The sequence below is a fragment of the Emys orbicularis genome, chromosome 3, assembly GCF_028017835.1.
Source record: "Emys orbicularis isolate rEmyOrb1 chromosome 3, rEmyOrb1.hap1, whole genome shotgun sequence".
Taxonomy (NCBI): Eukaryota; Metazoa; Chordata; order Testudines; family Emydidae; genus Emys; species Emys orbicularis.
In genome coordinates this window covers 17,481,656-17,499,088 of record NC_088685.1, presented here as the reverse complement: position 1 = coordinate 17,499,088, position 17,433 = coordinate 17,481,656, and the positions used below count along the sequence as shown (strand labels likewise).

At 41.7% G+C, this 17,433-nt stretch overlaps 1 protein-coding gene across 2 annotated transcripts in view; it reads left to right on the top strand.

Moving 5' to 3' along the window:
• Nucleotides 1–17,433, top strand: part of RCAN2 (regulator of calcineurin 2) — a 148,401-nt gene that overhangs the window by 92,116 nt on the left and 38,852 nt on the right. The gene's annotated exons all lie outside the window — the stretch shown is intronic.

Genomic DNA, 17,433 nt, shown 5'->3' with positions numbered 1-17,433 from the left:
TGCTTGATTCTAAGGCTTAATATGCTACACTCGTCATCCTTGATTTTCTGCAGTAGTTGTCAAATAGTCATGGGTAATTGCTCCCTGATTAAACTAATTATCTTTTTCATTTATTCTTATATTACCAAAAGAGAACCCCAACAAATTAAGTTTTGAAAGAGGAATTGTAAGTGTGACTCTCACAAATCCTCTCAAAGAGCTCAGAGGTAAAATGCAGTGAGATGTAGCATCTTATTTAGAGGACACAGATACAAACAACTGAATACAGTGCACTATCCCTCCGGTTTTGGAAGGTAGAGGAGGACAAAGGGAGGGTCTGTGCTAATTTAGGGCAAGAATTTGAACCCATTCCTCTAATTACCCACACGAGTAGTCCCATGGAAGTAAATGGGACATATTTGTGTGAGTAACTGCTCACCAGCGTGAGTAAAGGATTGAGAATTTGGCCATTAGTCATTTTCCAGCAGACTGTGCTCTTTATTTAACATTGTATTGCTCTGTTAATGTGCGGTCAGGTGGTACTATGTGCATTTTGCATAGGGGCTCATGTGTTACCAGCATGAGGCTGTTTAATTCAAGAGGCTGTCTCTCTTTTTTTTTTTTTTTTTTTTTTTTAAATGCAATAGCTTTCTTTACTACAGTTTGCAAACAGATTCAGAAAGTCCAGTTGCTGGTGCGTATTTCAGGTGTGCTTGACAACACTCATGCCAGCGCTGACATGTTTCCTGTAGTTGAAGTGGTGCAGTGCATACAGACATGTTTGATTGTGCTTATGCTTGTTCATCTAAAAACATCATAGATCTGACGTTTGGAATTTCCAGAAGTATTCACAGGGACTCACAAGAGCGTGAACTGTGCCATTTAACACCTTACAGAATTTTATGCTGAATACAGCTTATGCAATAAAATTATGATGCTATTTTTAGAGCCTGTTTGTACTACAATAATGACAGCACCCAATCCAACTCCTATAAAAGTCAACAGAAAGACTCCTATTGACTTCAATAGCAGTTGGATTAGACTCTGCATGAATAGTATCATGCAGGAAGAATAGCTGAGGAATGTGGGGTGAAAGAGAGCAAACTGGTTAAGGAGATGTTGAAGGAATTGGCACATGGATCCACAATTCAGCAATTGAGAGGGGAAGGGATTATGTATCAGACTATTTAGATGCACTTTTTTAGTTTGCTTTTGTTAAAAACTTCTTTAACGCAAACATCTGAACAAAGAGCAGGGAGAAAAGACTCTTAGTTAAAAAATTTATATTCCTGACACTTTAAAAGGTGGAGAAAGCTACTACTGCTGCTGTTTGGACCTCCAAGGAAACTTCCAGCAAAAACAGGGGAGACTGGTCTCTGAGTTCTGCTAGGAACTTCACTTATTGCCTTTGATTTTTACATAGAAGGATCTAAGACGCTATGGGGATGGGCATCATCATAAAACTCGATAGATAGGACTTGACATTCCAGTATTTCTGTGGTAAAAAAAATCACTTTGGGGGCAGATGGGCATGGTGATTCGGGGGGAGAGGGGGAAAAGCAAACACGGGCACAACACCTTTTTTCCAATGCCATTAATGCCTTAAAGTTGACTTGCAAAGGGGGAAACTGAAATTCTGTGTTCCTGTGGTTTAAGCTATTGCATTGCAAGATGGCCTGCTATTGTATTGCTGTTTACTTGAACACTGGACTGTAGGGAACTCTCACTCAGTATCCGAACGGCACGTTATCTCAATAATAACTTGTACATACTAGTGGATGACACTTTTTTCTTATAAGGTATGTGGTAGTTTATTAGGTTTTGCAATATGGGCTAGCAGTCATTTAGGAGTCAGTCTTCCACAGCAGTGAGGAAAGTTTTAGCAATAAGACTCCTGTTACATTCAATGGACACTGGGTGGTGTCAACTTAGCCCCCATCTCATTTCATTTAAACCCCCAGTTATAGAGTTGAATTGAAGCCCAGAGACCAATGGTGAATAGACTAAGCTGTCCAATCACAGGTTTAAATTACCTGACCACTTCGTTTCGTATAAATTGGTCCTCTGAATAATAAATATGACATTTCAGAGAGCAGATTAGGCTAATGCAGATGTTACCGTTTCCCTGATGCAAAATTTATGGTGCTTAGATATCAAGACCGATAAAATAGGTAAATACAAATACTAGTCATGGAAACGTCAAACTCATTTCTGCTCCTAAAGTTACACAGTTCAGTTGTATAATGAGAATTCGACTTTATTTTAATGCCTTCAGGTTGTCATTTTATTGTAGAGACATTTTTACAAAAGCAAAAAATACATTTATTAATGAAAATCTTGTTTATTTCTGGAAGAGAGATTTCAGACATCAGTGAAAAAGGAAAAGAGAGAGTAGTATAAAAATGAAGGGTCTTTTTTAAAGTTACAAATGAGAGATTCTTAGACTGTGACCTCTTAAGGGCTGGGAATCTCTTCATTCCATCTACGTACAGCACTTAGCATAATGGGGCCCAATCCCTGATCGAAGTCTCTAGGCACCACACAATCCAAATAATAATAAATATTAATGATAAAGGATTATGAGCCTACTGTGTGCGCTACAGATATGGTACAGTGTGGCATATGGAAGGTATCTCAATGATAGGAAAAAGCTCAGCCATATATGCAGAACGGGCATTGTTTTGTATTTAACCCATACTGTGCACTTGGAAAAAGCAAAGAGGGGCCATGCAGTAGTGGGAGAACTATTCTGACCTGCTCTGGGGACTTTGGGCTAATGCACATTGGAGCCAGGTGTGCTGTCTGCATTTAGACAGGGTACAGTGTGCATATCCCTATCCCAGCTCATTATTGGATGTAAGCAGAGAGAGGTTCAGGCCATAGTTCTGCCCTTCCCTTGCTGCTCTCCCTTTGGAAAGTCTAGCAGTCTGACACCACTTCGAGACTTGTGACATTCAGAGAGTGCAGGGACAGTGATAGCGGTTCTCCCCCGAGACTGATCTGTTTGGCAGCCTTGAGCAGGTCACTTACTTTCTCTGTGCCTCACTTTCTCCAGTCGTGAAACTGGCTAACTCATAGGGATGCTGGGAGGCTTAATGTTTTTAAAGAGCTTTGAGATAGCCAAGGGAAAGGCATTCTAGAAGGGCAGAGTATTACTGCTCATTTTCATGTTGTCAACCCCAAGCACTGGAAAAATCAAGAGTCAGGCTCCCAAACACTGTGAGGTGGTCTTAAAAATTGTGAGATTATTATATAATAATACATTTTGAGTCTTTATTTGTCTTCTGGTTCTTGAGTCTTTAGAGGTCATGTTTACAGATTTTGCCCCCACAATCGTGGGGACTGTGTTTTTGTAAGTATATCTGAGATGTTCACATAATCTCATGTCTCCAGGAGATGGCGTTTTAAGAAAAATACCAGATAACATGAGAATTGCAGTACCATTGTATAATTTCTCTTTAGAGTGCTTTTACGTCTGATAGCTGTTTTCTCATTGGAAGAATTGTTAGAAATGAAGCAGAAATATAATTACTACATTGAAATCATCTGTGAATTGAACACAAGTCCAATAACTCAGCTTGAGGGAATGTGTATATGCCTGTTATCTATTCTTATATAAGACTTGATCAAGTAGAATAAATAACAAAGGTGGGGGGTGGAAGCCTCTTTCTTTTGACCTGGAAAGTAATCTGTGTCAGTATCAGTTCATGTTTTAAAAGCAGGATCACTTTGGCTTTGGGGAGACAGGATGTGGAGAAGATTACATTTGAACATACAAGCAAGATGCTAGAGTTCAACTTAAAATAAGAGAGTTGTAAAGATAAATGTTTTACATATGTTTATAGGCTGGGTAATCTGGGATCTGGTTCTCTGTATAAAATCCCAGTTGCCAGCTGATTATAGGTTGTAAATATAAAGAGGTACAAAATCAACACAGATGTTCAACCTCTAAATAATCAGCTGCTTTCTGTGTGTGGGAAAGATTGTGTAAATGGAAAGCGACTGATAGCCCAGAACTTTGTGCATGTTTCTCAGGAACCCCGGAAACAGCAGGGCTACTACTGGTGCTTCGGGCTCTGCCCCGTTATTTCAGTTCCTGTGGTAAGCCAGACTCTTAGCCAGTGACGTGGCAGTATGGTTGGGGTTGCCTGCTGTTAGCACAGGATGAAGCACTGTGAGGCACCTGTGATGTAGCTCTTTTGGATGCTGCATGTTTCCCTTTCCAGCATTGTCCTTCCCCAGATGACCATTGTGTAGAGGCTACAGAACTCCATGGTAAAGAACCTCCAAAGAAGCAACGGGTTCAGTCACAATGTTAAGTTATTTGGAATAGTGATGTGACAAGACTCTCTCTAAGTTTACTTTAAGTAGGTTTTAAGACATACAGAATCACTTGCGTGTGTTCACACTGTGCCTGGCTTGGAGGAAATGGGCCTTCACTGTTGTAGTTGAAGTCAATGAGAGCTGCAGGTGATGAAGCATCTGTGAACATCAGGTGCATTATGCTTAGCACTGTTAAGCCATTCTATTAGTTTCTATAACACAACTGAGAAACACTATGGAACAAATGTGAAGTTAAGAACAAGATTGAGAGTTTTATATTCTCCCCCAGTCTCCCTTTCCATTAAAGGTCACACAGGAGTATTCTCTTTTCAGAGTGATGATTAGACAATGGGCAATGTATAGTCAGAGTAAAAGAGATCAATAGGATGCTAGAATGTATTGCTAGAAAATACAGTATTAGTCGAAGGAAGTGTGGTATTTATGTAACCCACACACCTTCTGGGTGTGGTGTTCTGTCCCATCTAGTGGCACCGAGACCACTTAGAGAGAGATATAAAATGAGTCTGCTCTACAGCCCTAGCTAAGAGCCAGTTGGCTTTTAGCTCATGTGATAGAGGCTCATGCCCTAAGCTCCAGAGGTCCCTGGTTCAATCCCGACCGCCAACGACCGGGGTCTGTCTGTGTTACATTTATACAATAAGGTCACATATATCATGCAATTATGCTATTAAATGACACACCTTGATTATGTAAAAAGCAACAAAGAGTCCTGTGGCACCTTATAGACTAACAGATGTGTTGGAGCATAAGCTTCCGTGGGTGAATACCCACTTCGTCAGACGCATGCATGAAAAGCTTATGCTCCAATACATTTGTTAGTCTATAACAGTGGTCCCCAACCTTTTTAGTCTGGCGGGTGCCAGACGACGAACCACGGAGGACCGTGGCAGCGGACGAGCATTTCGGCGGCGACACCTCTGGATGACGCTGCTTCTCGGCGGCATTTTGGCGGATGCTCGGCTGCCGGCCAGTACGCAGGCACACTTAGATGCCCCGACGGGCGCCATGGTGCCCGCGGGCACCGTGTTGGGGACCCCTGGTCTATGAGGTGCCACAGGACTCTTTGTTGCTTTTTACAGATCCAGACTAACACGGCTACCCCTCTGATCTTGATTATGTAGTGAACCACAAGGAGATGACACATTTTCAGTACATTGAAGAATTAATCATTATGACCACAGAGTCTGAGCCACCTCAGTATAGGTACTAATGTGGCACTTATATTTCGTGAATATAATTATGTGGCTAGAATTTTCAAAGGACTCTAAGGGAGTTAGGCACCAAACCCCACCAAATTTCAATGGGCACCTAATTCCCTTAGGCTCCTTGATAATGTCTGGGATTTTCCAATACATTTGTACACTTTGTAGATGCTCCCCTAATTAATTCAACTATGGACTGTCCAACATGCATTACTGTGCTGGCACAATTCTACTCCAGGTCTTAACAAAATCTGCTAATGAGGAACCAGTTAATGATTCTGTGACTGAACTTAATCTATGCAAACACCTAGTGCATGTGCTGAGCAGGTATTCAGTGCTGGGGTTTGTTTTGGAAATTGTTACCCAGTTGTAGGTTAGAACCATCCTTACTTGCAAGTGGTGAGGATGATTTGGTCCCAAGCAATGAATGTTTTCTTTTTGGGAGAGAAATAGATGGACATAGAGTACTTTTATCCTTGTCTGTTTGCAGTATTCATACATAAGAACAGAGATATAATTAGATAGTAAAATCCTAGCACAGCTTCTAACTCGGTTAGCCAGCACACAACTCATGGAGCTCCAAGAACCAACCCTGTTTAAGCCTTCAGTCACTTTCTCTGTGCCCAGCTGTTGTCAGGCATTATGTGTTTTCCCTCAACAAAAAACCTTGTCATGACCATGTGCTTGGACTGTTACTCAAAATTACCCTCACTCATTTGGTTGACGTGTTTGTCAAAACAACCTTTCAGCCAGTGGAATATTCCAAAGGGAGACTTTTGAGACTTATAGGGTGTCCATTCTAATTCCTCTGTAAAAATGCAATACTGACTGGATTCCCACTCTTGGGTCTCAGCTCCCTAATATGAGACACCCTGGACACCCCTCCCCCCCTTTGGCCCTTTGATGCACAGGCAACTCAGCTGCCTTCTGAGACCAGTTACCCTACAAAAGATTCTATATTTCATTTTTTCCCTCTGGCTCAGCTAATGAACTTCTCTTCCCTTCCCTTCCATCCCTGCTTCCTTGCATTAAAGATGCAGCTGTGAGAGTGATTTCCCGCTTCTGCTGCCCCTTCAGACTTCAGATTGAATTTGGTCAGCATTTCTGTGTCCTCTGACCCTGCTCCCCTTGGTTTCGTTGGGCCACAGAGCAACTTCTCACAGCACCAGTGTCATCTTGATGCGTGTAGCTGCATATCTGCTTTGTTTTTGAGTTGTTGGTGACTCTTGGAAGCATGGAAGGTTTTTCAGCTGCAGCAGTTTGGGTTGACGATTCTGGTTTGCTGAAGATAATTCTATCTATGTAGGTATATGTCCCCTTCTCTATAGTAGCTAAGCACTTTCCAAATATTTATGGATTTATAGTCACAACATCTCTGTGAGGTAGGGAGATATCATTAGTCTCATCGTAGAGGTGGGGAACTGAGGCATGGAGAAATTGATTGTCTTGCTCCAGGCCGCAGAGCAAGTCTGTGGAAGAGTCATTAGACAACAGATCTTTTGCATCCCAGTCTAGTGTCTTAACCACAAGACGATCCTTCCTTGTTTCCTTCTCATTATCCTGGAGACATTATCCCAAGCTCTGTAAGAGAGAGAAGAGTGTCTCAGAACTTAATGAGTTTTAATGAGAATTTTGTGAGTCAAAACCATTGTAGGCCTGGAGTACTTCAAAGAAGCACTGCCTAGCCCAGCTTTTGAAATAAATGTGGCCTTTCAACTCTGCCAGCAGAGAGACACTTCAATGCAGGAAAGTCCCAAGGTTCTGGATATCAGGGCAGAACTGTCCCTTGAAACTGTAGTTCCCAGTCTGTTACAAAGCAGCTCTTTGATGTGAACATGTTGAGGCCCTGGAGCTTAAGGTAAATGGTGTTAGCACCGAGTCACACCACAAAACTGAAGTGCCAATGAGTTCCAGTTGGCATGTTATTGCATCAATGCATTTCATATGTCAGAGCTGTGATACTTCAGAGGTCAAAAATGGAGGCCTCAGAACACAGCCACCTGGTTCAGAGGAAGCATTGATGTGCTATGTCCTCTTTGTAGGAATCTGTGCAGAGCTTATCCTTCAAGGCAGCAAATGTTCTGTCATAAGTCTCATTCCACCTAACTTCTCCCTTTTTTCTTTCCCCCAAATCAGATGTATGAGGGGTGTAGCAAGTTTGGAGTAGGTATGGCTGAAGAACCAATAATACCCCATTTATCTCCCAAATTATTAATCTCCCTTCTGGGAAAGAATGGGCACTTCATTAATTGTCTCTGCCTTAGCCACTTCTGGCTTTACCTTATCACTTTCTATATAGTCAAGGTACTTAGTTTCTCGTTGGGCTATATCACACTTACCTGCTCTGATGGTTAATTCAGACTGGGCTATTTTTGTCTCCACTCTTTTTAGATGAACTAGGTGGCTAGACTAATCAAGGCTATAAATACTCTCATCCTCCAATTAAGCAGCTCTATACTGCATTTGGATACTCAGTGGGCATGTTTCACTACTGCATTGTTCCTGTTATTTTTCTAGTGCAACTCAATTGAACCTACCACCTGGGTGCCAGCTCTCTTAGATAGTGCTGGTCAAAAAATGGGAAAACAATTTTGCAATCAGAATTGAAATTTTGACATTTCCATTTTGCAGGGTTTGGAACAGAACTTTAAAAAAATTAAAAATTTCAAATTCTTGAATGTTCAGGCCCCTTTCCTTTTTTTCACCTTTTTTCCCTTTTGCTGCTCTAACTTTTCACAACTGTGGCACTGGCTCCATTTCAAAGGAATATAGATACGATACAGGGCCTGATTCACCACTCTGCTACTCTAGCTTTATGCTGGGTTCAGTTACATTGCTTGCAACTTTGTTGGGTACAAGAGAAGTTGGGTACAATCTACAGCTGAAAGGAGGTGGACACTTTTTGTTTGAAATTTTATTTGATGAAAAATAGCCTCATTTCGACACTGAAATATTTCACAAAAGTCTGTAAATCATGATTTGAGGACTTCAGCAACTCAGCCAGAGGTTATGGGTCTATTACAGGAGTAGGTGGGTGAGGTTCTGTGACCTGCAATGTGCAGGAGGTCAGACTAGATGATCATGATTAAGGATATGATTCTGTCATGGAGGTCTCAGATTCTGTGACTTTCCAGGACCTCCATGACTTCTTCAGCTTCAGCCAGACACAGTGGCGGGCTGGAGCAGCTATATAAGCCCCTGCCGAGGAACAGCAGTGGGGCCGGAGCAGTGGGGCCACCAAAGCAATGGGCCGGTGGTCAGCCACCACCGCCGGAACAGCAGCCCTGGGGCTGCATCAGCCTCCGGGGCTTGAGCAGCGGCTTTCAGCCCCTGCCACAGGAGCAATGGTGGGGCAGGATCAGCTGCCGGGGGTCAGCCCCCAGCAGGACTCTGACTGTTCATCCTCCCACAGGGTATTTTTAGTAAAAGTCATGGACGGGTCTGGGCTTCCATGAATTTTTGTTTATTGCCTGTGACCTGTCCATGACTTTTACTAAAAACACCCGTGACAAAATCTTAACCCTCATCATGATGGTCCCTTTTGGCCTTAAAGTCTAGGAGTCTGAGTTTATGTGTATTTTTCTCACTTCCCATTTCATTTTCTTTTTTTAAGTTTTCCATTTGTTACTCTATAACTTTTCAAAACAGCCTCAGCTTTGGAATAGTTATATAATGGCACAAGGAACAATGAAACTCTGACACTCTGGAATCCAGTCCTCTTAGCAGGCACAATTGCAGTATGTTCAGCTGAGTGTCTGCTATTTCAGCTGCACACTGTCTCCTGTACCCAACAATGTCCTTTCATGAGACAGGGAGTCAGCTGTTTTGCTCAAATAGCAGTGTCTCAAGAGACATTGCAATCTGCGATGAGCAGCACATCATCCTGCAAAATGCTTGAAGTAGCAGAGAACCATTAAGGGGTTTAGTTGGGAGCAGTCAAAACAAGCAATTTTTAGAATCCTACTGCACTATAAGGGTCAGGGGGAGACTTGACTCCACAGCTTTCTAATTGACTTGGAGTCTGCCCCCTTCTATGTGACTGCAGGGTTAAATGTATCTTCACACCAAAGCTCTTCCACATTTTTTTTTTTTTTTTTTAATGTGGATGCACAATGATCCTGCCAGACCTCGTTTGGCCACAGCGTCGCACTAGGAGCACATATTCAGCTGATTATCCACCCTGACCCCCAAATCTTTGTCAGAGTCACTGCTTTCCAGGATAGAGTTCCCCATCCTGTAAGTATGGCCTACATTCTTCCTAGGTGTATACATTTAGCCATATTAAAATATTCTAGATTGTAAACTCTTAAGGGCAGGAACTTCCCAGATGTATGAACAGTGCTTACTACATTTGGAGGCATTACTTTCACACTAATAATAACTTAATCTAGCTATGTCAGTACACTTACTTCTAAATGGGACTGATAATGTTTCCCTACCATACCTGGATGCTGTGAGGCCAGTTCAGTTAATATTTATTTAGTATGCAGAGTTCCTCTAAGGCGTGCTATGCAAGTGCAAATAATTATTATTTACAAATATTAATTGATAAAATTTCACAACACGCATGACATAAGTCAATATTATCCCCCTTTTATTGATGTGGAAATTGTGGCACCGAAAAGTTTAGGCCCTGTTTTTCAAAGTGGCCACTGATTTGGGTGACCAACTTGATTTTAGAACTGTTGAGCACCTGGAATTCCCAGGTGAAGACAATGAATTTCTGAACTTGCAACATCTCTGAAAAGCAAGTGAGAGGTATCTCAAATTGAATACCAAAAATGGAGGCACTTCTGAAAATTTGGACCTTAGTGATTTTTCCAAAGTAGCATAACAAGTGTTTGGCTGTCCTGGGAATAAAATGCAGATCTGATGCCTCATCCTAGTTTTTAACCACTAACCAGGAAACCACAAACTTTTTCATAGTATAGACTGCATCTTCAAAGAATGACTTGCCTGGACCTTCCTATCCTCCACTGCAAGGGCCACTTCCCTTCTCATATGGTATCACATAGCAACTCTGACAACTACAACACTTGCTTCCTTGGAAAAGTGATATCAGGCAAGTATTTAGTGTATTTTCGTTGTCTTTGTAAAGCAATTTAAGGGCTGAAAACAAGGAGGAAAGCCAGGATAATGTGACCAGCCAGTTTTCTGCAGACCACCACCGGTCATGAATCATAGTCTGAGAATCAGTGGACTAGACCTACTAATAATGAGCACTGGAAATCAGGCCAAATGCTGGTTATTCACAACAGCATTATATCTGCTATTTATAGTAGCGAGACAGAAAAAAGTTACTGATCTCTTTATACAAGTTCTGGAGAGAGAACATGTTTTCTTAACCTGCATATTTTAAGTAAAGAATTAAAAGTTCAGGTGCATTGAACAATCTCTCGTGTTAGCAATAAATAACTAGACTGATACATTTAGTCAATAGCAATGATTTAAGCTACATGCACATATTCTGCTGGTTCCCAAATTACATGTGTGTCTCAGGAGAAAGATTGGGGCATCACTGAGCACACTTGAATGAAGATTTCTGCTCAATGTTCAGCATCAGTCATAAAAACAAATAAGAGGCTTGGTTGCATTAGGCATAGGATAGGAAATAATATGGAAAATAATATAATGCCATTATGGACATTCATAATACATTCTCTGCTTAAATGGTGTGTGCACTTTTGGTTCATTCAGTTTCAAAGGCAGAGTAGAAGGGCACAAATGATTATCACAGATAGAAAGAGAATTTCATACAGAGAAGCTTTCAAAAGACTAAGAGTATTTACTTTGGGAACAGGAAGAGTGTTGACTGGTATAGGCATGGAGAAGCTAAAGAGGTAGGGGTGTGTGTTTGTATTTTATTTACACACGCACACATACACACAGATTGTACATGCACATATACAGTATGTAGCTACTAATGGTTACAGACTGGTACTCATCTGTTGCTTTGAAATCCTGGGAACTACAGATATTCTATCTTGAGCTCAAGAATGAGGTCTTCCTTGTCTGTAAGAAGTATAGCATATGGTGGTCTGGCTTACTTTTAGCTGGAATCTATCATACCTGGTTATGATGTAGTTGTATATATCAGTTTCCTCTTCAAGCTACGCTAAACAAGTTGCACCCAAAAATCTGCAATCTGCAGATTGTTATTTTTGTTATTTTTGGCTTCACAGACCATAGGTTACTATATCTTTTACAAATCATTATTGAATACCAAAATGGCACCTGTCTTCTGTTTTTCTGCTAAAATGTGTTAGTTTTACCGTTGTCCCATCGTCCCACCCTATTTGTCTATTTTGTTCACCTCTTATGTCCTGTGTGACATGTAGATTGTGAATAATCTGGGACAGAGACTATCCTTTTTGGTACTTGTTTATACAGTGCTTTGATGCTGATCCTTGATTGGGGGTCCTACATACTACCATAATATAAATAATACATAGATGCCATTAATGTTAATACCACTGTTCAGATTATAAAATGTTATATGAGCTGACTATCAACATTTAGCAGCAGGCATTTAATTGTTTAAAATTACATTATAACCAAAAAGACCAAGATCATTTAGTTGTTATTTCTGCTACCTGAACTGTGATTACAGTTTCTATGAAAGAGCAAAGAACTTTACAAGCAATAATTCCAGATGAGTAGGTAAGTATTATCCCCATTTTACAGATGGGAAAAAGCTGAAGCACAGAGAGCAAATGGCCTGTTTCCGCAAACCCTTAATTTCGTGAATGATCGTTAGCATGGTCTGATACAAAGCCCACTGAAGTCAAAGGAAGTGGTCCCATTCACTTTCATGTCACTCTAGTTCTACAAAATTGTACTCACATGAGTAGTACCACTGATTTCAGTGGGATTACTCACATAGAGTAAAATGTTACAAGATTGGACTTTTAAGAGATGAATTTACAAAGGTACATAGTCAGCTAAAGATGCAAATAAGCACCTACTGGCATTTACAAAAAGCACCTATGCGGATTAGGCACCTAGCTTTCACCATTAGGAAACACTGACTTTCACTGGTAGGTGCCTAACTCACTTAGGCACCTTTGTAAATCCCACCAGACACCTATCTGCATCTTTGGATGCCTAAATATCTTTGTAAATGTGCCGTAAGTGACATGAAAGGTCACACAGTGAGTAATTCATGAACAGGAACAAAGCCCAACTTTGTGGTCACCCAATCCCCTCTCCAACCACGAGACATCCCTGCCCTCCCTATCAGTGATTTCTGTAGTAGCATTAGATGCAAGCTTCTACTAAGGGTGCATTGTACTAAATAGGTCCAATCCAATAACATCATTTTCATTGTGATTTGCTGATGATTGATACTTTTTCCCCTCATTAGTAAATGAAAAAGATGTTGCGAAAAACTGCAAGGTTTTTAGCTATAAAACAGAATTATTGTTCTTTCCCATTCTTGTGTTTCAAAAACAAAATCTCTGCCAAATGGAAATTAGCCATTTGTCTTGGAAATGGCACATGTGTTGTTCACGAACTTGAGCTTTCTTCAGAGATGAGTACCACTGCTTGCCAAATTGAAGAAGAAAAGTTTGGGGATTTTCTTCCCCACTCCCATCTATCTAACCTAGAAAGTTTGGAATTTCCAAGCTGGCTCAGACCCATGGTTCATCTAGTCCAGTGTCCTGTTGAGAGGAAGGTGCCAGAATTGCCTTTTATAGGCAATTATGGGGTAACCTGGCCATAGGAAAAGTTTCTTCTTAATCTCTGGTGGTTAGAGGTTGGCTTATGCACTGAAGCATGAGTGTTTGTAACTTTTCTAGAACTCCTGGGTTTTTTAAATTTTCACTATAATTCTGGATGTTCTTTTTATCCATATAATATCCAATCCTTTTTCTTTTTATGTTGATTCATACCAAAATAGAAGTACAGTTGTGTGTGGATCTTTATGTAGGAGTCAAAGGGCCATTGGGGACTCCATCCTTCATTTTGTACCTTTTTTAGTGACAGCCTTTGACCATAGGTTACCTTTTGACACTCTTTATGAATGGAGACAAGATTGTTCTGAAGAGCAAAGTAAAATTCATGTATTTGGGTTTTTTTCTTATATAGGTTCCTGTAAGCCCTCTCCCCCCCCGCCCCATCCCGATTTTTCACACTTGCTGTCACCCTAGGTGAACTATTAGGCAAATATCTGACCCAGAGCATCCCTGTGTAATTCTGTGCACCCCCTGTGCCCTATGCCAGTTGGCACCAAGGAATCCCTGAGTCATACATGTCACTTCTGAATTTGACCCATTGAGTATTGGTTTGTTTTGATAGGGAAAGAGGCTGAGGTAAATTAATCCCACCTTAATCTCAACTTCTTTTCCTGTTCTAAACAAACCCTATAAAGGAGTCTGTGTTAGTGTAACTCACACATTGAGAGAGTGGAAGAGGAAGTACAGCAAGAAAAGCAACCAACAAGAGGGTTCAGTAATATGTAAGTTAAACTAGGCCACCCCAAACTTTAACTTACATCTGCCTTGCATCTTCTAGCTAGTTTCTTGACATGTAACGTATATCAGTTTACACTGGCATATCAATAACGGGCAGTCAGTAGGTCTAAGGGAGACGTCAGTATAAGGGAGTCTGTTATTTCGCTTCATGCATCACTTCAGGTTTTTGCCCTTTTAGCTATATTTCACAGCCACTTTCAAGGTGTTCACTGAACCTTGCTCTCCTTTTCCATATTCCATTTTTCCCATTTGTATCACTCTTTTAACGTAGAAAAAAAGGGTAGTCTAGAAAAAGCCTAAAACATTTAATAAAACAATGGAAAATTGTGCTTGCTGAATGCATCATGTATAATTTGCCTCTGAACTCTATCAAATCACAGACGTATAAGTTATGTTGCCATGGGTCTAGCTCTCACAAATGGTTGGATCCCAATATCTTTATTAAATCCCTACTTAGGCAAAACTTCTATTGAATTCAATATGGCACCCATTCATCAAAGTACTTAATCATGTGCTTAACTTTAAGCATGAGCAGTTCCATTGACTTCAAATCTTCAACCACTTCCCATATGCTTAAATACTTTGTTGGATTAGGGTCTGAATGTAAATTCTGCCAAGGTGAGGCGAAAGATAGGGGAGTGTCACAGGGTACACTCACCGCTAAGGTGCCTCCTCCTGGTTGCTCTGGCAATTAACTCTTTCTAGGTCCAATGTCCCCTTCTGCTGGTCGCTGCACACCATGTCGCCCCCTCTCTCACTCTCTGCAATTCTGGGAGCTCTCCCTTCGTGACTTGGTCCTCCAGCCAGGTCACTATGTGCTTTCCCCCTTCCGGGGTACTAAAGTCTTTCTGTACAAATTGTGTCTCCAGCAGTCTTCCCATTCACTGCCCAGTCGGTGCCACTTCCCTAGTGGCTGGCAGGGGAACCTGGGCCCGCCCTCTACTCCAGATTCCGGCTGAGGGACCCTCTAACCAGCAGCCATGGTCTGCACACTCCTAAACCTTGCTGCCGTTCCCTTGAGCCTTTCTCTACAACCTCACCCCTACGTTTCCTTCTTTCCCTCTGTAATGTTCAGAGGCTCCCTCACTGCAGCCCCTTTCTGCTGACAGCTTCCTGGCTTCATCCTAGTCCTTCCTAGTCCTTCTCAGCTGGGCTCCATCATTCAGGGGATTACTTGAACCACCTAATTCCTCTTAGCTGTGGCCTATCCAGTTAATTGGTCCCTTCTCAGGCTCATTAACCCCTTCTAGGCTAGTGTGGGATAAACACTCCATCACAGGGAGCTAATTCTGATCTTGCAGTTGTGTTGCATTGATGTAATCCAATTGATTTGCATGGAGTTATCCCGGATCTACACCTAATTGATGTGAGAGGAGAAACAGGCCCAAGGACTTCAGGAATGGGCCCTAAAAAGAGCTCTGTATCTCATAAGAGGTACCAGCAGAGCAAGATCTATTGTGCTTAAGGAACAGGAGAGACTACTGTCTTGTTCCATATCTTATTTCTTTTCCATCTTTTGGAAAAGGGTGGAGTTCTTTTCCACCTGTCCCTTGCCCCTTCCCAATATGGATTTTTTGTTCAGGGAACTGCAGTTAGCCTAACCATATGTGAAATTAGTTTATCCTGTTTCCAGTCGTGTTTAGAATATACTTGCAATGTTTGTCCTTCCTAGGTATGGTATAATAAATCACACTTACCTTCTCTGGAGAGTTCCACATTATTATTATTATTATTATTATTATTATTATTAATTATTTTATTTATTTGTGTATTTGTTATTTGATTATGATGATTTATTTATATTGCATCTAGGGCCCTGAATCATAGAACGCATTGCGCTAGGTATTGTACAAACAGAACAAAAGACAGTTTCTGCCCTGAAGTGCTTGCAGTCTAAGGCTACGTCTTCACTACGGGGGGGGGGGTCGATTTAAGATACGCAAATTCAGCTACGCGAATAGCGTAGCTGAATTCGACGTATCGCAGCCGACTTACCCCGCTGTATGGACGGTGGCAAAATCGACCTCTGCGGCTTCCTGTCGACGACGCTTACTCCCACCTTCGCTGGTGGAGTAAGAGCGTCGATTCGGGGATCGATTGTCGCGTCCCGACGGGATGAGATAAATCGATCCCCGAGAGGTCGATTTCTACCCGCCGATTCAGGCGGGTAGTGTAGACCTAGCCTCAGTATAAGAGGAGTTAACAAATGGATACAGAGTTGGGAGCATAAGGAAACCATGAGAGAATACTGGTCAGCATGATAGGCAGTGGTCACAGCACACCAAGTGCCTAACCATTATCTAGCCTTTTGTAGGTGGTATGACAAAGGAGAGTTTTAAAGAGGGAACTGACAGAGGACAACGAAGTGACTTTATGTCTGTTTATGAGAAGCTCTTCTGTGATTGAACTGTAAGTGCTGGGGCAAAGGAAGTGACACTCTTAGCCTGGGCAGTATTATTTGTACCTCCGCTAACCCGACTGTGACTCCCAAAGAGTCTGAAACCTTGCTTCTAGTCAGCCCCAGTTCTCTCAGTATTTGAGGCTAGACTTCAGCAGTGTCTGTCTCTCATCCTGGCATGTCTTGAGAACAAGAATGACAGGTGAGGTGTTCTCTTCTACCTACCTCAGTGGAGCATCTGTGAGGATTAATTAATGTTTGTAAAGTATTGTGGGATCCAGCTAGTAAAAGAGCTATAGTAGTAAATGGTATCAGTATAACACAGAAGACCAATTGCCTCCACTGTCTGACTTTGCACAGGGTAACTTTCAGTGTGTTTTGGTTTGGCCTTTCAAAATTCAGGCAGGTAGGCAGTATCTTTTTTTAATTCTGCTGCTGCAGTTATTTGCAGTTGTACCGTTGAGCTTCCCCCATGTCTGTGATGGGAAAAACTGCTGAAATGCTACAAATGTTGATCACATCGGGTAGAACAGTAAATCAGGAATGAGCAAGCCAAGCTTTTCTTTTTAAATTGTTCCATGTTTTTTCCACAGTTTATCTTTCTTGTCTAAATGGAGTGACAAAGTCTCAAAACGAATAGCATGTATTTATGGTGGTTTTATAACATTACAGCTCCTAGTGAGGTTATAAAATAGCGGTGCAGCCACAAAGCAACATTCTTCTGCTTGTAGTTTCCTTTTGATCGTGTTTCCTTCTAGTATTTATCATTTCATTCGCATAGGCCTAATCCTGCATTACTGACATCAATAGGGACCCTGCGAGGGGGGAAGGACCCAGAGCTAGGGCTCCAGCCCAAGCCCAAACATCTACACCACAGTTAAACAGCCCTGTAGCTCAAGCCCAGCGAGCCCGAGTCAGCTGGCACTGGCCAGCCACGGGTGTTTAACTGCAGTGTAGACGCATCCTTATTGTTGAGAGTTCTATTTTGCCAGAGGAGCGTAATTGTCGATCATGGTTGTTGTCCCAGAGCTTTAGT